At 26.3% G+C, this 23,605-nt stretch overlaps 1 protein-coding gene across 1 annotated transcript in view; it reads left to right on the forward strand.

Annotated features, from left to right (window-relative positions):
• LOC147803208 (transformation/transcription domain-associated protein-like) overlaps positions 1 to 20,130 on the forward strand; it is a 156,411-nt gene extending 136,281 nt beyond the window's left edge. The window contains exon 6 of the mRNA XM_087150581.1: positions 16,626 to 20,130. The gene's annotated coding sequence lies outside the window, so the exon portion shown is untranslated. The remainder of the gene's footprint in view (positions 1 to 16,625) is intronic.
• Positions 20,131 to 23,605: the final 3,475 nt, after the last annotated feature.

The raw sequence follows: 23,605 nt of genomic DNA on the forward strand, positions 1-23,605 counted from the left end.
CGATCTTGGGCTTTTGCACTTTATACACGTAGCTTTTCGTTTCATCTTACATTTACTTTTTGCTCTATTTTTACTGTTGTTCTACATCTTTAGTCTTCCTTATATATTTTACGCATTTTTTTTTCATATGTGTTACTGCTACATTTAAGCGTCACTTTTCTTTATGCTTTAAGTTGATATTATATTTTACATATTTCTTTTACACGTTTAAATTTTTATGCGTCACTTTTACTTTAGTTTACACACATTATTTTTTGTTACATTCTTTTTCGTGTTACTCTGTTTTCCAAGTTGCTATCTTTTCCCCGTTCTTTTCTTATCACGTAGTTTTACTTTTACGCGTTGTATTTTATTTCAAGCGTTGTTCAAGCTACGCATTATTTATGAATTACTAGTTCTTATGCGTTACATTCTTTTAAGTGGAAGTCGATCAGAAAATGTAAATTAAAACTTACCAATATTATTCTAATATTAAAATACTAGACAGATGCATTCATTTCTTTGGATCCTGAAAAAAAAATCACTTTAATAATAATTGAAAACTTTCAAATAAAATCAAAATGACTGATTAAAACTTACAGGAATTAATAAAACACAATATAACAATACACAATATATCAATAAAACTTTTACCTGAATAAAATAATGTAATTTAACTATTCTTGTGGTAAAGCTTATCTTTAAGCTTTATCAAGGCCTGTTTACACAATTCCTTCAAAACTTGCCAAATAATGCATATAGTATATAAATTTGGTAGCTTTTTAAAATCATAAATAATTTATAGCATATACTTAATTAGAACATAACACTTCAACCAAATTATTGTCAAATACAAATAAATATTCTTTATTTGTAATTATCATTGACAGGAAGATGCTTTTTTAAAAAGGTTCTTCTGGTCAATGAAGTAACTAAAGCAATGTATTAGAACACTGGTCAGTCAAGTGGTCCATCCGATATAAAAGTTCAATGATAAATACTAATCAATAGCAAATGTTTTGAAACTAACGCAGTATATATAATTTTCGTCTGCAGATTCAACAGAAAGTAGCCTATAGTCTGTCTACGGTAAGAAAATACGTAATACGGTAAATGCTTTACTTTTTTTATGCGTTAATTTAACTCATTGCACGTGCTACTCGTTTACTTTTACATTTCGTTCGTGTTATTTACTAATTATAAGCAATATGTTTTATGCGTTACTTCTGTTTTAGCGTTACCTTTACGCGATTATTTTTCTGATGCATTACTTTTACGGGCTGTTTTTTTAAGTTTTTTGGCTTACTTTTTAATGTTTCAATTTTCTGTGCTATATCTTACGCATTACCTCTCTTTTAGCGGTAGGGGAGAGTGGGGTCAATTGTAACATTTTTTACTTAACTATTTTTAACTAACAAAAAATCCAATATATTATTAGTATTAATTGACAGACGAGTAAAGTAGACTATCCTCTACTAGAAAAAAAATAAATACCTTATTTTAAATGTTATTATATTAGTTATTAACAATTTTTGACAGTCGTGCACTTGTTACAATTGTCCCCACTTACTGGGTCAATTGTAACAGTTCATCAATTCAACTAAAACATAGTTAATTATACACATTATCATAGTTGTGATGTATTTTTTTATTGATCAAAATAGTAATGATATTTTAGGATTAAAAATAATAATAATGAGCGGAGACCTAAAGGGTCAAACTTTCAACTTTAAGGGGTTAAAAATTTTAATTTATGCTGTGAAAGGTGACAAATAAAATAATGCGCATGCAACATAATATATATGATATAGGAAACTAATGGTGGTTCTTAAAGAGTTAAGTAATGGTTTGTAAACATAAGATTATTTATTTTCAGCTGTTACAATCGTCCCTTTACTTATTGTTACAATCGTCCCCAAGACGCCATTTCAGCTTCATTTGTTATAAACAATGCTAGTTAATTAACAAAACTAATCTTTTTTTTGTAATGTTAATTAAGGTGTCCATTTACATATTCCGTTAATAAATTTTATTGGTTTAAACAAAATTACTTTGTTACAATATAATATTCTAATTCCAAAAAAAGTACTTATGCAGCGTGAAAATATCTTTTATGATGTAACTCATAAAAATGTACATAAAAATGGCTGCCAGCAGGGGTGTACATGTAGATTTATTAAATACACCTTGTGCGCCACCTAGGAACCAAATCTAGAACCCGACACTCGAAAATTTCGCTCTGTTACAATCGTACCCTGTTACAATTGACCCCACTCTCCCCTACTCTTCTTATGCGATACTTTTGCATTACTTATACTGCTATTTTTGTTAATTTTTGTGTTACTAGATTCTACGCTTTTATTTCTTAGGCACTTCTTTTTTTGCTGTTTCTAAGCCTTGCTTTTTTTAGCCGTTACTTTTACGCCTTTTTATTTTCTTATGCTTTACTTTTCCGTGCTATTATATTTTATGCGTTACTTTTCTTCATGCTGTATTTTTTTAACGATACTGTTACATTTTCTATGCAATACTTTTCCGCGCTATACTTGCTAATTTATGAGTTATAGTTTACACTTTACTTTTCTTATACTTTATTTTTGCTTTTTAATCACTACTTTTCTTTCACTTTAATTAACACACTCTTTACTGAATATTTCACATTTTTTCTATTCTTTAGTTTATGCCCTATGTTTTACGCTGCCCTTTAAGCTTCACACCTAACTCTAATTCATACTTTGAGGAAAATTTTATTTTACACTTTCTATTTCTTTTCACTTTCTATTTTATCTTTTTCTTAACTTCATTTTCTACTAAATACTTTACTTTTTTCTCTATATTAAATGTATTATGCTTTACTCTTAACGCATTTAATTTTATGCTTCAATTTACTTTTTCGTTGTACTTTTTTTTTTACTCGCCTTTTACTTTACACGTGTTTTATTTTTCTTTCTAGTAAACATTAGAAGTCATATACTTCTTGTTTTATGCTTTACCTTATACTTAACGTTTTATACTCTCATTTATTTTATTTTCACACTTAACTTAATATTTTTTTTAATATTTACTCTACTTTTATATTTCATATGATTCACATTACTCCTTAGACTTCACGTTACAATTTGCGCTTGAATTTGTGCTTTTACGATTTACTTTATATTTTACACTCAGTTTTATTTTATACTTTACGCTTCACTTTATGTTTTACACTTTACTTTATATCTTACTCTGCAATTTATATTTCACGGTTTACTTAACCTTCTAATTTACTTTACTTTTCTCTCTCTATTTTACTCTTTACTTTAAAATTTATATTTTGCACGTTATTTTAAACTTAGTACTCTTTGTCTTACATTAGTTTAAGGCAAAGTTCTTACATTATACTTTAATTTACACTACAATTTATATTCTATGATTTACTATATTTTCTACTTGACATGCATTTTACTCTACGCTTACATTTTAGCGTACACAATTTTTACATTATGCTTTCCACTTTTTACTTTACGCTTTACTTTTTTAGCTGTTTTCTTCACTTTACATTTTTTGACTTAATTGATACTCCACATTTAATTTTACTTCATACTTTACTTTATGTTTAATTTACTTGACGCTATTACTTTATACTTTACTTTAAACTCTGCTGTACGTTTTACTATATATTATATTTTAGTCTCTTCTTTAGTTTACACTTTACTTTTTCTTTTTATTATGTTTTAAAAATATAATATACTTTCTACTTTACGCATTGCTTTATACTTCAAGATTTATTTTATTTTATTCCTCATTTGTTAAATTTTTTAAAATTTTTTGCTTTATATTATTCTATACTTTATTTTATATTTAACGCTTTATTTTACGCTTTTACTATGTATTACACGTTTAACTTGAGTCTACAATGTATTTCTTTTACGCGTTTCTTTATATTTTACACAATACGCTATAAATTCTACTATGCTTAACTTTTTTTCTATATTTCCTTTTTATTCTTTACGATTTTTACCTTCCCCTGTCTACTTTAAACTTTACTTTTAGATTTTACGCTTTCATTTTAACTATTTTTTACTTACGTATCAAAAAAAAAAAGTCCTCCATAAAGGCAAATTTCTCGCAATACTTGATCCCTTGTCTTCTGGTTGGGGTAAAAAATTACAACGTTACGTAGTTGAACATTGATAGTCGTAAATTCAAAATTGAATCGACTGTTCAAAGATGGTTATAAAATAAAATGAATTTCTTAAAGAAAAGTCACGATGGATCAGTGAAAAAAGGATTCACTTTCTGATGAGGTTTTCTGGGTTCGACTCCCGGCTTGCGCCAACCAAAACGTTGAAATAAAAAATCATCACTGTAAATGGGTCATGGGTTAAGTTCCCTTTACCGTTGGGCTAATCATGTAAGTTTTTCGTGGTTTCTCTCTCTATGTAACGCTTGCGGATTTTTTGTGTAAGTGAAAAGAGAAATTCGACATTTGATGTCGTTTAATGGAACTTCTGATAACATGTTGAAAGGTAACTTTTGAAATAATTAACAGGAATAGTTATATGTAACAAATCACATTTTGAAAAAATAAAGTGTAACTTATTACTACTATATTGTTCCAAATCTTTTCTTTATAAAATGCTAAACATATAAATACTGGTAACTCTTAATAAATTTATCAACCTTGTGGTTGAAAATAAGTCATTTTACTAACAGTTCTGTAAATCTATTTCTTTAATAAACAATTATTTAATATATGAAGTGTATTTTTCTAATTTGTAATGTATACCAATGTTATGGTGTTTAAACATATTTTTACTTTTAGATAAAATTCTCAATTTTTTACAATTTTCACAGACAATTTCAATCTTGCATTTCATATTTCACATGCATTAAATAATGGAAATCATGCAATATTAAGAATCAAATATATATATATTTTTCTAAGAGGGATAAAAAATTTTTTTTAGTTAATTGTTAGTTAGTTAATTGTTAAAAATTAAAATAGTTTTTGGTACCCAAAGTACAAATCGAATATTCGGTTACACCGTATAATATATAAAATGGAACTGTACTTACTACAATTATTTGTTTTTACTTTTGAAATAATATGAATTTATTTTAAATTTGTTAATAAATTATTGTATTGTAAATTAAAAATGCTAATTCAAGATGAACCCAAAAACAACAAATTTGTAGAATATATTGCTTTTAATGAAATTTTTTTAAAGAGTTAAGTAGTTTTTGCACAAAATAGTAAATACAGAGTGACCCAAAAAAACCTTGGATAAGTACTGTTTAATGTATTTTAATTAAGCAAAAGAAAATAATTACTGGTAATTACGCATCAATAATTGTTTTTAATTATTAAAATTTCAATTTAGAGCTATGATGTACTAAGTACTGTATTTTATCCAAACAGTGCTCTTTATAAAATTCATTGAAATAATTTTCTTTAAACCATTATCTAGTCAAATGTTTAAATAATGTTGTTCGTTTTGTATTAGCACTATTATTTTAAGAGACATTCTGTATTCGCAAAGGCAAAATTGTCAAATTTCTTGTGGCATATTTTATAGAAAAAAGCAAGATAAAATTCTTTAAATTTTATTCTTTTTTGTTTCGTTTATATTTTTCTTATTAGAAATTAAAATATTTAAAAAATTCAAATCTAACTACATGGTTTCTTAGTTTAGATTAGGTAATTGACTTTGATTTTATAACTGTGAAATAAATTACATGGTATCGGACGTAAAAAAGTAATATAAATTTCTTAGAAAAACTATTTCATAAAGCATAAGCTAAGTTTATAATCAGCAAATTTTTATATTAAATACTTAGTACATCATAACCTATCGAAAACAATTTGTTTTATGAAAACTGATTATAATAAAATCAAATTAAACTTTTGAAATTATTGGTGTCGGATGTAAATCGCACGAAAGCAAAAAATGATTACTCACTTACAAACTGTGTAAACTCAGCGAATTTGTTTGTAAATTAAATGTAAACTTAAATGCATTTTGAAGCTGCCATTTGAATAAAAAACTCTATGCAGTTCTTAACTTATAAAATATGATCTAAAATTATTTTAAAATTTTTTACTTCAGTTTCAGACAACATCAGTCAATGTCAAATCAGCTTTTTTCACTTCAGTGTTATTTTTTAAGTTCAATAAAAATTTAAGTTAATGATAACCATTAAAATTACTGAAAATTACTTTAATTTTAACCTTAACCCTATAAACATTATTTTTCAATTAAATAGGTTCTTTAAATTGCTGCCATCTATTGTGGCAGAAACTAGACGTCCAAATTAACATGACCAACGGTATCTCACCCATTGTGGTGGTCCTGAAAGAGTGGATACCACCTCTGGAGAACGCACTAGGTCTGCCCATTGCAGCTCATTGGCAGCTCATTGTGCAGCTCATTGGAAATAAAATAAAAAAAAAAGGTTCTTTAAATTTAAATTGTTTACTATTTCCAGTTGGAATGAATGAGTTTTACAACATTTTCCATCTTAAGAAAATCCTGGAATAAAAAAACTGACACCGTTTTTTTTTTGAAAAATAGAAGGGGGGGGGGAGAAGCCGAAAAATTTCCTTTTCATATGCATAAAAAATCTATTGAAAAAAAAATGACACTGTACATTCCAACGAAAAAGAAGCAAAAACTTTTTACTGTATTATTAGCCTGTAACAGTTTTTTTCTGGGGAAAAAAGATTGCACGGGAAAAATGATAAATTAATGGTATCATTTATTGCCTGCATAGAATTAAATAAACGTTCTGTACAGTTCTTACAATCTATTGTACTTGATGCTTCAAAGTAGAAGATATTAACCGATATACCATTTATTTGAATATTGTGGCACAGATAACGGCGAACAAGAAAGACCATATGTCTTCGATTGTAGCATTAGAGATGCACCAAATTTATGAAGAAAAAAAAATTAATATAAATTCTAGAATAAATTTTTGTCACTTTCTAATACTCCTGTCTACAGTTTCAGTTGCCAATTATAGGCCACAACTAGCTATTTTTATCCCATTTACCTAAAAGTTGAAATGGAGGTGTTATTTGTGGTAGTTTGTTATGCAAGTAATTTTATTATTTTTTTCTTCACTAAAAAAAATTAATAAATAAATAACTACAGAATGTTCTGAATTTTCTTTCTTTAAATGCATGCATTTTTCAAGATCTAAGAAAAAAAACTGATTTAAAATGTTCTAAATGAGGTTAAATTGTTTCTCCTCAAAAACTTAAAACTGAATAATTTTCCTCATATAAATAAATAAAAATAAAAAATAAAACAATATAAAAACTTCATTGATCAATTTTAAGTTATGATAATAGTTAACAACATAGTTAAACAAATTATATTAGGCTACTGAGGTGAAATACATTATTGTAAATTAACCAAAAGCAATATTTAGATGGTTTCTATCACAATTTCGCTTCATTTTATAAGAAAAACAAAACAAAATGAGAGATGGAAAAAAAATTTTATGAAAAGAAAGGCAGTGGTGTCTGACATAAAACTAACTATTTTTACAATAAAAATAACACTTCTATAGAAAAAATAAAACTTTAAACCGAAAACTAATTTAATTATGTTAAATTCTAGTGACACAGAACAATCAATTATGTATTTTGGTGTCGCACATAAAATATCATAAGTGTATCTTGAGAATGATTTTTGTAAATAAATTTGAAATGTCTCTACACATTTGTGCGAGACAACCTGTCTTGTTACAGTTTGCTTTAATTTTTTTTTTCATTTTCTATTATTAATGTGAATATTTTGTAAAAAAAAAATCTGTACTTAGTTTGAGAATCACTTACCACGGTTAAAATTTTAAATGATGTAGCCCTTCATTTAACAGCCTATAACTTATTAAAAACTGATATTTATAAGTCAAACGTCTTTATTTATAAATCTTAAATTTTTTGCTTTGAAAATGATACCTTGTTTACTTTAATATTAAGCTTAAAATTTTGGTCATCTGGCTGCCCAACTTAAAACATGTACCTGAACAGCGCAGAACAAAAAAACAAAGCTTCGTTTTTCTTCTTTAAAATAGACAAATAAAAATAATTTCTTTTATATTCTAAGTTTATACATCATTTAACATTTTTCTATATATTCCTTATTTTTGTCCAGCTTTGTAAGGTAAAAGGAGAAACAATTTCGCAAATATCATCTCTGGAATGTGAGCAACATTTATGAACTTTCGACATTGTGATTTATAAATGAATTGTGATTCATATATGTGATTCATATATGAATTTTGAACAAAAAATCAAATATTTATAAACAAAACAGTAAAATTTAATGTTATATCTAGTTCGATCGTAAAAAAAACTTCTTTTTTTTAAAAAAAAAAAAAAATATGTTACAAAAAACTAAAATTAAATCCAGAAAATTAGCATCAATGCAACAATTGTAATGATTTTGCCATTAACGATTCAAGAAAATGAGTGATTGGTAGGCTTTGCTAAGAAAAAATAATTCCTTGGATGGGAGAACAAAATCTTTTTGAAAAAGAGTGCAAGATAAAATCTATTATTAAAATTATAACCAATTATTTTTTGGCGAATTTTATAAAGTTAAAAAAACTAAAACATTTTGAATAATTTTGTTAACATAAAAAATACTCCCAATGTATTAACATGAACAAACTTTAACATAAATGAATTCAGCCCACGGACTAGAAGATTAAAACCTACTTATATAAACAAAAGCCAATATCCTAACCCTTTCTTTCACCTCCACCACAATTTTTGCCTTTTTAAACTGTGTTGTCCCATAATCTCTGAAGAGGTCAAAGATTTCTCCATTCATTTAGCAAACATGGGAGTTTTATATGGTATTCTACTGTTAAAAAAAATTCTGCCAAAATAATTACTGTTTTTTTAAATGAATTTCCCTTCAAAGTATAGACTTCGGATTTTTTTTCCTCTAAATACATCAAAAATAAATTTGAAAGCTAATTTAGATCATAGTTCAAAAAGTCTTTATTAACAAATTTTCTAACATAAATTTATTCTCCTTCAATTTCTAAAGTTGTAACACCTGATATTTTCTTTATGCTTCTCATGGCCAATCATAAAAAATGAATCACATGACCAGAATAAAAATTGCAATTTAAATATTGTTTTAAAATCACTGAAGTTTAAAGTAAATATTTCCTTAATTAAAACTTATCTTTAAAAATTATACTTACATTTAAATTATAATTATATTTGCTAAAAAATTCATCAACACAAAAATTGTAGTTTGGTATAAGATTGGGCAGGTGAAAAACTGAAAACTTTAGCCAAAACACCATCTTCTTCACGTATAAATAAACACCAAATGCACAAAATACAGAATATGAAACTTCTCATTAAAAAACAAATTATGAAAATAATTTTAGAAATTAACAAGTAGTAGGTAATAAAATGTTTAAAAAAAAACTAATTACAAAGCTTAACACAGATTCTTTTCTTCTAAAAAAATAAGTGATATAATTCAAAGATGATATGAAAAACTTGTGATACCTATGATATACTAACAAAACTCATGATATACTAAACATTTAGAAATGCAATAAATAATACTTTTAATATGTATTTGTGTTTAGAAATAAAAACTTGTTATTAAACGAAATTTGAAAATATTTACAACATTTAGATAAATGACTTAGTTTAAAAGAAAGAATGTGTGCAAAATATTCAATTTACAAATTTTTTTACAACAATGAGCTCATAAGTAAATAATCAATTTATTTAAAAAAAATTGATATCAAAAATCTTTATTTAAATAATGATAGTCGAGAATAAAGATAGTAGAACTTATAAAATGTAAACTTTTTAAAATTGTTTGATATTTTAAGAATGTAACAAAAAATAATCAAAGTTTAATTAGGCTAAACTTAAAAGTTTAAAAATAATGTTTGTAAACAGAAAATTATTTTAACTTAGGCAAATATACTTTCAAAGAAATTCATTATACTACACTTAATTTTAAGATATTTAATTTTCACTTTTTTCTTAAACAATCAATTTCATTTTTAAAAACAATATAATTTGATATTTATTGAAAAGGTACCAAATATTAAAATAAAAAAATAGATTATATATAAAGTAATAACAAATAAACTTTCACTAAACAAAAAAAGTTTTTTTTAAAATCTAATTCAATGAAATCTTAACAATTACAATTAATAACTAACAAATTTAAATTTTGATATTTCAATTTGATTTTAACAAAAACATTTAATTTATCAAATATGATATAACTAAAATAAAAGCTAAAAATAAACATAAGATAATTGTTACTTTTTTATATAAATTGACATCACATGAAGAATATATATTAAAAAATACTGAAACTGAATATAAACAGACTCATTGAATATTTTTGACTGGTAATTTAAAAACCAATATAAAGAAATAAAGAGTTTATAACAAAAGAGTATGGTTAAATGATATTTGGAAAAAAGAATTAAAAAAAAACTGTGTCAAAGATTATATTCTTTTATTTTCAAACATTTGATATAAAAACTAACTTTAATTTTTTCCTTTCAAAAAATGAAGTATAAATAACAAGAGGAATAGTTCACACTACTTTTTGTATATACAAATAATTACCTATAATTATTTATTTTTTATTAATTATTTTGATTTATTATTAATTTATAAATACAAATATCATGTGTATCAGATACTAATATCATCATGTGTATCAGATATTGGTTTTGGATTTACCAATTAAAAAAATGTCTTGAGTCATTAAACTTACCAATGCCGGAACAATCAGACGACCTTTCTGGGACACAAAATTGACAGATTTTCATACTACATACTTTTCTAAAGGTATTGATTTACCATCTAATCGTTGTTGTAAGCTTGGAACTTTCCTAAAACAGAACATTAAATAAACTGCTTAATATTTTTAAAATTCAAGAGTAATAATTTAAATGTTACGTTACAGAAAAAAAGAGCTAAAGTTCCAAAATGAGATAAATTATATTACTTTAAAAACTTATGACCAGAAAAAGTTTTCCGCAATGATATTTAAATATAGTCTTGTTTTATAAGCTAGACCTTTAATGGAAATCAAGAATAACCTAACATAGAATGGAAATTAACAAAGCAATTAACATAAGCACTTATTTTTGTAACTGCCTGAATAATTGCTTCATAATACATATTTCAGTTCTTAAACAATAGCCCTAACCAACTTAAATAATAGTGTTTTTAAATTTTACTATCAATTATAAATTGTTGATGACCACATAATCAATGATGAACTAGTAAAGGTATGACGAAATAAATAACATTGCAAGTACATAAAATATACACAATAGTAGTAATTTACTTTTCCTCAAACTTCTTTTATTTATAACACAGCTATAAAGGTATAATTGGAAGGCATATCAGCCTGGTAATTTATGAACATGAAAAACAAACGGAAAAGAATTGAATTCTAAAAATATTTTAATGTTTTTTTTCAGTTTAAATTATTAACATGCGTTAAGATATTATTTGAACTTTTAACAAGCAATATTTGAGAACAAAAATTGTTTTTTAAATAGAAAAAAGATCATCAGAATCATGCTCCTCTAAATTACTTATGTCATTAAGAGTTTCCTAAGAACCTGTTTGTATAATTAGAAAACATTTTTAATTATTTTAACATTTTTAATTACGTTTGTATAGTTAGAATTGTTTTTTAATTCTTTAAAAAAAAACAAAGATTAGGCAGCTTCAAAGAAATTTGAAAATATTATTAATTTATTAACTAAAGATATCTAAGAAACTATGTAAGATGCAAGAATTCTAAATAGATTACATTTACAGATAAAGACAAGCATTTCTATAATCATTACTAAAATAAATCTTACTCCATCATTTCTGAAATAGCACCTTGTAATTCTGTATTTCCTCCTTCCACCATCATAAAGAGAATTGAAGCATGAACATAAGCATAAATCGCTGGAGACCACTCTAATCTCAATATATCAGAGCATTTTGCTTTCCAATCACATTTAAAGCTAATCAAAATATAATAAAGTTTATCATAAAAACAATGTATGTTCACAATTATAAAAGCAAGAAGGTAATTAACTCTGAATGTTACCAGTAGCAGCACAGCAATTCCCAATAACAAACATAACGAAAGTTTTTACACTCTTGCTGAACATTAATAGACAGTTGATATGTGTCAATGGCCTAGATACCCAAACTGTAATTTTCAGTACAAGATGATAAATACTATCTATTTTAAATAATTTATTCATTATGTGAATAATAAGCATAACTAATTAAAAAATCTCAACTTCTAAAAGCAGGGAATACAAATATTAATAAAAATGATATGAGAAACTAATCATTAAAGTGCATATTATTAAAAGTAACAACTAAAAGGAGAGTTATTTTAATAGGACATAATTATTTTTAACATCAGTTTCCAAGAGTTGACAGAATATAAAAGAAAAACTCAATATATCAGCAAAGCTGTCACTTATGTTTTTGCTTGTCTTCAACTTTGATATAAAAGACTAAATTAAAACTTTGTTTTTTCATATTCCCAATTTTAGGCAAGTAGTACAAATAGCTAATAATAAAAATATGATTATTGATATAGTCATTTGCTTGGGATTTTTCCTTAGTTCATGTTATCCTCTAAAATGTAGTGCACTTAAGAATTCTAAATTATTTAGATTTAATGTTGCAGTGTCAATTTATGCAAAGTAACAGAATTGCTCAAATTTGGAAAAATGGGTTACATATGTAATATTTTAGATTGGGTCAAAAGAACAGTAAACAACGATGAGAAATAACAGCAAATCCACGTACATTTATCTCAGGCATAAGAGTAGAAAAAAAATCTTAAATGACCTATCAACTAAAATCATTAAAAAAATGATATTTGCGTAATAATTTGCTCAAAAGAAAACATTTGAATGATTTGCATACTTGTTTAAAGCCTTTTTACTTTGTACTTAGACAGTCAAACAAACTGTTAACTTTCAAAAACAAATTATGATTAAAGAGAATAAAATAATAACAGAGTAATAAAGTCTAAAGTTTAGAAAGTCGAAGATTCTGCCAAACATCTGAAATATCTAATGCATGTGTTCTATGGTGAATGGTCAATTTTATTTGTGGCATATGCATGAATGCAATTATTTAACACCTTAAGTTTAAGTAAAACATTCTTAAATGAATGTAAATAAGACAATTCTCATTATACATTACCATACATAATACATTATGAAATGACAATAAATTCACAGATCATTATTTAAAATGTAATTTAAATCATGAATTAATTGATAAATATACAAATGATTTACCTCATTAATTTGCCCTTTCTGCATTTTTATTCACTCAGATAAGAAAATGAACAAAGCTGCCTAAATAAACAACAAATTCTTACTATAAATTATAACTGTTTTTCAGCACGAAAATCTTGTTTTATATAAATTATAATTATGCAACAACATATTTTATTATAACTAAAGAAAATTAAAGCTATAATTTTTAAATTCTTTCGCAAATGCTAAAATAATTAAATGAATGGGGAAAAAATTCTTGTTTCACGAAAATATGCACACTTTATATGAAAAATAAAATATTTATGTTAAAAAAAATAAAACACGCAAAGCCAATAGTTTTAAACATGTAATGCATGTAAAAGTGTTTAATATAGAGAATGGCCAAAAATAATGCTTCTAAACTGAAAATTACATAAAAAGAGCTTCAGAGTTAAAGTCAGGTTAATATTACAAGCTACATTAATCTTATTCTTATATGGAATGTCACTCTTTGCGCAATTTTGATAAGAGAAAAATTTGAATTTCTAGGAGACTAAAATAGAGACATGAATTGAGCTAAGAAGGTGAAACCCTCACAATAATAATTCAGTATGGTCACTCAAATCAGGCTTCAGATTCCCCTGATTTTTCCAGGTTTTCCAGTAAAAATCTAACAATTTCCGGGTCAGTGTGTTTTCTTTTCTCCTGGAGTGTAGTATAGATACAAGAAAAGTGTCAATATTAGTCAATATAATAGTGTAGAATTTTATTTAAAATGTTATTTTTTAAATATGTCATCTTGAATGGATGTGAAGGAAACAATATGTCTAGCTTGCAGAAAATAACGCTTTTAATGAATAAAAAAAATTTAAGAGTTAGATAGTTTTTGCACAAAATGTACCAAATAGCAATGACCCAAAGCAACCTTGGATAAGTACTGTTTAATATATATTTATTAAGCAAAAGAAAATAATTCCAGGTGATTAGAAACCAATAAATTTTTACATTTATTTACTTTCAATATAGAGCCATTTTATACTTAATTTTATCCAGACAATGCTCTTTACAAAATTCACTGAAATAATTTTCTTTAAACCAATATCATAAATCAAATGTTTAAATAAAATTGTTTATTTCAAATTAGAATTATTATTTTTACACATATTCCTCATTTGTAAAGGAAAAATTTTCAATTTCTTGTTGTACATTCTAAAGAATAAAAACAAGTTAAAATTCTTTAAATTTTATTCTTTTTTCTTTCTTTCTTAATGGAAATTAGAATATATTAAAAATTTCAATCTAACATGGTTTCCTAGTTTAGACGAGTTAAATAGTTTAGTTCTTACACCTGGACCATGGTGTCCGAAAAAAGTGCACATAAATTTCTTAGAAAAACTATCCTATAAAACAAAAGTTTATAATCAAACTTTTACATTAAATACTTAGTACGAGTATATCATAACTTATCGAAAAACAATCTGTTTTATAAAAACTGATTATTATAAGTTCAAAATAAATGGATTAAATTGTTGCTGTCAGATGTGAATCGCGCAAATGCAAAAATGATTACTAATTTGCAAATTGTCTAAACTCTGAATTTGTTTGTAATTTAAATGTAAACTTGTCTGAATTTTGAAGCTGACATTTGAATAAAAAATTCTATGCAGTTGTTTGTGAAATAGGATACATAATTAATTTGAAATTTTTTACTTCTGTGCCAGACAAAAACTACTCAAATTGGGTAGAAATTTAAGACAATGCTAACCATTATAATGACTGAAAATTACTTTAATTTTAATCTTAATGCTACAAATATTATTTTTTAATTAAATAGCTTCTTTAAATTTAAATTGTCTTCTATTTCCTGTTGGAATGGTTAGATTAATATGTTTTATAACATTTTCCACACTATAAAAGTCAGTTGAAAAATCACTCATTTTCGCTATGCAACGTATATTAACAACAATGTAATATATTAACATCAGTGTAATATATTAACAGCAATATAAATAAAACTCATATTTAAGCAATATCATTTTAAAAAACAAGGAATAAAAAACTTTTTTTTAAATATGGGGAAAAAAAGTTGAAAAATTCATTAGTTTTATATTACAAAAAAAAATTCTATTGAAAAAAAATAATCACTGTACATTAAAAGGAAAAAAACGACAATTTTTTACTGTATTATTACCCTATAACAAATTTTTCTGGGACCACAGGAAAAATTATAATCATAGCTTTATTTATTGCCTGCATAAAGTTAAATAATCTTTTTGTAGCAGACAATATTTACCGATATGCCTTTTACTTCCATTTAGTGGCATAACTAGCAGTGAACAAGAAAGAACATATGTCCGTACAAAAAATGGACCAAATTTTTGGAACAAATTTTTATATGAATTCCCGAATAAATTTTTATCTCTTTTCAATACCCCTTCTCCAGTTTCGTTGACCAATTACAGGCCCAATAAATAACTAATAATTTTTATCCCATTTACCTAAAGATTGAATAGGATGTGAGTTATTGCTGTAGTTTGCTATGCAAGTAGGTTTAATATTTTTTCTCCACAAAATTATTTCTCTTTTTTACTCAAAATAAATAAATAAATAACTACAGAATGTTCTGAAATTATTTTTTCTCTAAATACACACATTTTTCAAGCTCTAAGCAAAATGATTGATTTAAAATGTTCTAAATGAAATTAAATTGTTACAAAAAAAATTAAAACCAAGATAGTTATCTTAAATAAATAAATAAAATTAAATTAAAACTGCGATACTTACCTTAAATAAATAAATAAAATTAAATTAAAAAATATATTAAAACTTCATTGATCAATTTTATGTTATAACATAAATAACTCAAAGTACAACATAGTTGCAAAAATTAGGCTACTGAGGTGAAATACATTATTTTAAATTAACCTTAAGGAATATTTCTATTGTTTCTCTTCATATTTTACTTCATTTTATAAAGAAAAGGTGAAATAAAAGATTAAAATAAATAAAAAACAAATGTAATGAAAAGAAAAGCAGTGGTGCCTGAGTGGTGTGTAGGAATAATTAATTATTAATTTAAAATAAAAATATTTATTATTATCAAATCTTGCTTTGAACAGAAAAAATAATTTTATTATATTAAATCCTAGTACTACAGTTTAATTAATGATGTATTTTGGTGTGACACGCGAAACATCAAAAGTATATCTTGAGAAATTTTTTTGTAAATCAAAATAAGAAATGTTTCTACATATTTGTGCAAGATAACCTGTTCTGTTATAGTTTACTTTAATTATTATTCTTTCCATTTTCTCTTGTTAGTGTGAATTCTTTTAAAAAATAACTGTACTTTGTTACAGATTCTCTTACCATGGATGAAAATTTCAAGTGATGTTGCCCTTCATTTAACAGCCTATGACTTATTGAAAACTGATATTTATAAGTTAAAAGTCTTTATTTCTAAATCTTCAATTTATTACCTTGGAAATAATACCTACTTTTCTTAATATTAAGTTTGAAATTTTAGTCATCTGGTTGCCCAACTTGAAACCTGTCCCTGTACAGTGCAGAACAGAAAAACAAAGTTTTGTTTTCCTTCTTTCTAACAAACAAATATAAATAAAAAAAATTCCATTCTAAGTTTATATGCCCTTTAACATGTTTTCCATACATTCCTTGGTTTTGGCAGCTTTTCAGGGTAAAAGGAGAAACAATTTCGGAAATATCAAAATGAAAGTTATCATGAAATCCAGAAAAAAATAATTCATTGGACAAAAGCTTTCAGAAAAAGTGCGCAAGATAAAATCTCTAATTAAATTATGAAAATTTTTTTTTGAAGAATTTTATAAAATTAAAAATACTAAAACATTTTGAATAATTTTGTTAAAAGAAAAAAAATACTGCCAAAGCACCGGAACAAACTTGAACAATTAATGAATTCAGCCCACAGATTAAAAGAAGATTTAAAGAAGAAAAAAAAATTAAACGATACTTTTATAAACAGATGCAAATATCCTAATCCTTTCTTCCACATTTTTGTCTTTTTTGAACTGCAGAGTCCCATAATCTCCAAAGAGGAAAAAGATTTCTCCATTTTATTTCCCAACACAAAAGAGTTTGCAATAGTATTCTAGTTTCGCAGGAATTTTAATGAAGAGAATTTTAATGCAAGAAAAGTATTACTGAATTGATGATATTTAAACTTTTTTACGATAAATTTACGTCTAAAAAAGCGTGGATGTAATGGATGGTAAAATAATTTAAATTAAGAGAATAATTCCAGCTTTTCTTTGGAATTCCCTGATTTTTTCAGGTTTTAATCCGAATTTCCCTGACTTTTCTAGATTTTTTCCAGTATAAAAAAATTCCCTGATAATTCCCGGTTTTCAAGGTGGGTGGTCACCCTGGTTTGAGTCCCATTGCAGAGATGCCAACTGCTCCGGACATGCCAAAATAATTAAAAAAGCGGTAAATAACTACAGAGTAAATTTTGCAAATATTTCACTATTTTCGCTTGCTTTTTAAAAGGTATTGCATGACAAATGCACAATAAAGTGGTGAATTTTATAAGCCTACGAATTATTTAGAAATAGTGGTGGATAAAAATCTACTAAATTGAAATTATTAAACTAAGAATCGCAATTGATAAACTACCACTTTAAAATATATATTTGCTGTTCGGAGCAAGTTGGCATCTCTGCCATTGCAGCCAGATTAACTGTGGGAGGTTTTAGTTAGTTAGTTAGTTAGTTTTTAGTTATTGGCGCAAGAGCCAGTTGTGGCTATATCGCACCTACAACTTGGTTTTTATTAAATATCTATATTGTTGTATCAAAACCAATGGCTTTGAGGTATGAGAAAATGTTGTCGTGGGGACTGTTACCAATTAATAAAATCAATGATGGATTAAAGCAACCGAATTGGCGTTGTCTCTGAATTTTAAATTTGCTACATTTGGTTAAAATGGTGGGAGGTTTTAGTGGTTTTCTTCTCCGTGTAACGCAAGTGCGTTTTAGTTTTATCAAAAAAGTCCTACAAGGAGGCAAGTTTTATATGGTATTCTAGTTTAGCGGGGCAATAATGGAGAGAGCTATATTCACCTTACCTTAGCTGAATATAAGCTAAGGTGATATTTCAGCTGTTTGACGATAAATGTCCATCTGAATAAAGTGGATGTAACGGATGTTAAAATAATTTAAATTAAAAAAAAATTCTAGATTTTCTTAAAAAATCACTGATTTTCCCAGTATAAAAAATTCCCTGATAATTCCAGGATGTCACGGTGGGTGGCCACCTTGCTTTTATAATTTTTTAAAAATAGAAAACGTTGCAAACATTAAACAACAACCAAAATTTATAAGCGCAGGCAGTTTTACCCATTAATAAGCTGAATATTTATCTCGTATCTATTAAGAAAATTTTCAGAAAATTCAGTGACCCAGTGAAATTAAATCATTGAACAAATGAAAATCTGCCATAAACAAACTAAAACCAAAAAGACATACATACCATAGAAGGAGCTTGATTAGCATTTGCTTGAGATAAACCAAACGGATCAAAAGACTCTTTTTCTAAAAACAAGAAATAAGTATTAATACATTTATTAAAATAATTAGAATAAAATAATTTTTAACCATCTAAGTAATAGGTATGGCTCTTTCTAAGCTTAAACCCTTTAGCTAACATCAATTTCTGTTCTGGTTCCAATCTGTTTGCTTTCCTGTACAGAAAGCCTATTTTCCCACAATAGAGATACTGCTTTTGGCAGTGAAATATTTGCATAACTTTGAAAATCGTTTAAAAGGTTGAACAGGTTGCATTGTTGCAACAAAAACTGTTGTTGTAACAAATGTCACTTGCCAATACCGGCAATCCTGCCATGAGAATCCAAGCTAATTTAAAGCAGAGAGTGCATTTCTTGTTTTTTCAGTGGCGCCATCTATGCTCAAGAGTACAATTTCAGCCATACACACGTCACAGTCCGTTTTACAGAGAGGATCCAGTCTCACTCCATTCATTCTTCCACGCATCATATCATAATTTTGAGCTTAACCAGAGAAAGATCAATGTCCAATTCAGTACTCCCAGACGTATTGATTTGTTACGGGAACTTGGAGGACTTTGTGACCCCAACAAATTTAAAGTGTCCTAGTCACAATTTATTACACGGGGATTCTTTGGCCAGCAGGATTCGAACTCATGAACATCAGGCCAACAAACCTACCAACCAGGCTATTCCTACCCATGCAGCAAAAACTAACTTATCTCAATGTTACTTAACGGGTAACAAGTTAGTAGCAGGGAAAGGCTTGCTCAATTTTGCCTACAGTTAGAACTTGGAAAGCTAGAGTTTTCAAAATTAAAAAGCAAAAAAATAAATAAGTAGATTCAGATCTGTCAAAATGCAATAAATTTTGATACAACTACTTACTAGGGTTAGTAGGGGCAGAAGCAGTATCAAATCCCCCAAATGGATCACTTCCAGAGAATGAATCACTCTTTAAAGAAAATAATAATGCTTTATGAAATATGAATGCAATAACATAAGTTGATACAATACATATTTAATGAACATTCACAAGGTATGAAACAGGAGCTACTGAATCGAGCAAATGAAAAATTGTTCCAAACTATGGCGCCTTTCTCACAGACATACAATACATTCTCAAACAAAAACGGTGGAAATAAATCAACTAAGTAGAAATTGGTCTCAATTATTCAACACTATTTTCAGGGTCTAGATGGTTGTCTGAGGGTGCCTGCAAGTTTTAATTGCTCTTCCCAGAGCATTTCAGACATATTTCATAGATCTTAAGTTTTTGCTGGATAATCTTTTAAGTCTATATTTTCACTTTTCAGAAAATCGCAGTCTATCTGACTTCTTTGAGGTTGACTGTTCAAAATCAAATCTGGATCTAAATCAAATTTGGGTCAACTGTATCCATTAAAAGGCAAACACAGGACTAACATAATGGTTGTTTTCTCAGATACTTGAGAAGTTTTGGCAAACCACTGGTTCTTTTCATATGAAAGAGTTTCACTTTTGAACAAAGGCGCCACTATCTATTCTCTAATGTTATCAGTGTAATGATTAAGAAATTTACTATTATGGAAGCTTAGTGTAGGTAGTCCGAGTAAAGCATTATGTTGAACAGCTGCAGACCCCCTATATCTTTTACAAACTAGCACTTTGACTAGCACAAGGTATAAAAAAGAACCCTTGATACTCTTTGTTTGACTTTTCAGAGGAGGTGCGGTTATCCCTATTTTCATTTTAAAGGTAACACATGACAACACAGAGCTCACCTGTGGTAGACAATTTTCTGAAAAAGTGCAGACTTTGGTTGAGTAGATTTGATAATCAGGTCTCCGGATCTGATCTCTATAAAGCATGATTGGTACACTCTAGAGAGCAATTTAAGCGTGCGATATCTCTCCAAAAAACCTTCGAGGGACTGAAATCAATATTGCTAGATGATCATGACCAACTGCCCCAAGAACTCTAAAACTGCCCAATTCTGACATTAACCCACTGGAGGATTTGACACATTCCTTTTAACATTTTTTTAAACTGCTCCAAAACGTTTACACTTTTCTTTAAATAACTGTGGATATGTCCAATTCCCTTGGCCCTCCACTCAAAAAACTATTGCATGAAAGGTAAATTTTTTCATGAAAGGTCAATGCATTTACTGAGTCAAATAGCTGTTTTTCCATAATTTATTCCCATGAGAAACATTATTCATAGCATTTAATAATTTGTAAATTCTGGTTGAAATGCATATTTGATCAATTGTATTAAGAGTTTCTAAATATATGCAATATTATCAAAATAAAACATTTAATTCACTTTCTATAAGTTGTATTGTTTTAGAGAAACGATAAGGATAAAAAACATTTAATAATATTAATTTTATTCAAATACTTAATATTTTACTAATTAATATTTTATTTGTAAAAGTTTCTGCTATCAAAAACAAAAGCTAAAACCAACAGAAATGACTGAAAATAAATAGCAGTTAGAATTTCTATCTGAAATGGGAAGCTTGTTCTAAAATATGCATTGCATAGCAACCAATTATTAATACCTGTCTGTTAAGAATTTGAAATAATCAAAATAAAAGAAATTGTTTAAAATATTCAAATCGAAATTCTCACTTTTTTTTATTGTGATGCGGTTACATTAAAAGCACTTCCTAAAGGGTCTCCACTGAAAGGAAGACTAGCTGCAACATTGGTATCAACAAAAGGATCTACAAAATAAGAGATTATTCTAGACACTATATTATTCCTGAATAGCATTAATTATCAATCAAAAATTTATCATCATTGAAAAATTATTAAGAGAAAGAAACTATAAAGCTGAAACATACATAAATTCAGTTTCATTAAATGAAATAAAAAGCAAACTTCAGAAAATAATAATTAAAACCTTAATTATGCAAAAACTATTTATAGTAAGAAATATCATTTAAAGAGTGTAACAAAATCATTAGAGTTAAAAGCAAAGAGCAACATTTTTAACTTAAAGAAAGAAATAATTTATAACTAAAACTTTATTACTCTGAAAAAAAAACGAATCAAATAGAAATTGCTATTATCAATGAGACGTTTAGACACCAGCAATTTTAAGATAAATACAGGAACTTATTTAAAGGATCATTAAAAATTTAATTATAAGTTAAAATAAAATTCTCCAAAACAATATTAAGACAAAATAAAATTTTCATATAAAATAATAAGACATAATAGAAGCCTTTAAAAATATATATATTAAAATTATAGTCTCCAAGCCATAATAAAAATGTCAGCAATAGAACTGTTAATATCAATAGCCATTAACAACCTATTCACATACTGCAGGTTCACATCCATTGTCAAGTTATTTTAAGGTGGAAAAAAAATCATACACTTTTTTAAAATTTACAAATATGCCATATAACATGTGCTTTTAGATATGCATATATTTACTCCGAGGATTGGCTTAAAAATGTGTTGCTTTTTAGTTTGAAATTTCAATTTAAAAGAGAACAGACAAAAACAAATATATATATATATATATATATATATATATATATATATATATATGTATTATTCCATAGTCAATCTTTTTTTTTTTCAAAAAAAGTATGAGTAAAACAGGTATGAGTAAACAATTTGTTTTTTTGTATCAAATTGAAACATTTTATTGTTTTTATCAATATTTTTTTTAATTTGCCAAATTATTAACTCCCTGAGAGACTATTGTTTGTTGATACATTATAACAATACTACTATATATTATATAATTGAATTAAAAATATATTAAGTAAAGCTTCAAATTGAACAATCTATATTAATTAGTTTTGAAAAATATATAATTTTCTTTGACTACTTGTTAACAACTACAATTTAATTAATTTCATTAAATTTGGTTTCAACCGCCCAAATCAAATTGAATCTGAATTTATATAATTTATATAACAACCAAATAAACCAAACTAACATAACTACATGTTTAGAGAGATATCAAAAACTATTATTATTATTTCAAAATAATTTTCCAATTTGATTTCCACATATTTGCATGTTGAGTAATAATTAATTCTATAAGTGTGCTAGAGTTGACATAATTCTTTTAATGCTTGACAGAGCATGGGGCCACATGTTTAGAGCACTAACCTGGTGCATATTTTGAGAATAGTAATAAGAAAGTTTTAAAACTTTCTCTTCAAAGAAATAGATGGGAAAATATGATTACCTGAAAATCATTGACAGGTGTAGTTACAGCTGGTTCAACTTCATCAAAGGTTTTTGGAACCTTAAAAATATTTCAAGCATTTTTAAGAACTATTTAGCTAGCTAAATAAAAAATACAGTTTCATACAGTCTAATATAGAATCAAAGTACTAATATAAAAATAATTGCAAAATACTTTTAGACAAACCATACAGATTTTAATATTCGTAGTGTGAAGAAACTAAACCTATAAAAAAAAATTGTATCCAAATTTCTAACAAATGAAGTTACCACAAAGTTGCATAAATTCGATGATTTGGAAAGTATAAATTCGATTTAATGTATTTTATGAAGAAAAAAATTTAAAAGTAATAAATTTAGACTTGTATAATCTAATTAATTTAACATCTGCCAATTCAATAACAAAAACAACAGTAATAAAATTTAATAAACATCATTGTGTAAACAAATATTTTCTGAGAAATATAAACCATTTTTTTTTCTAGAAGAGGGATTAAATGATGTATGAACTGAAAACTAACTTTTTGAAACAAAACACATTTTTTATACCTCTGATGCAGTCAGGTAGTTTTTGCACATTTGTGGAATAGTAAAGTGATTA

This window comes from Parasteatoda tepidariorum, chromosome 9 (assembly GCF_982258835.1).
Source record: "Parasteatoda tepidariorum strain Cologne lab strain chromosome 9, Ptep-v5.0, whole genome shotgun sequence".
NCBI lineage: Eukaryota > Metazoa > Arthropoda > Arachnida > Araneae > Theridiidae > Parasteatoda > Parasteatoda tepidariorum.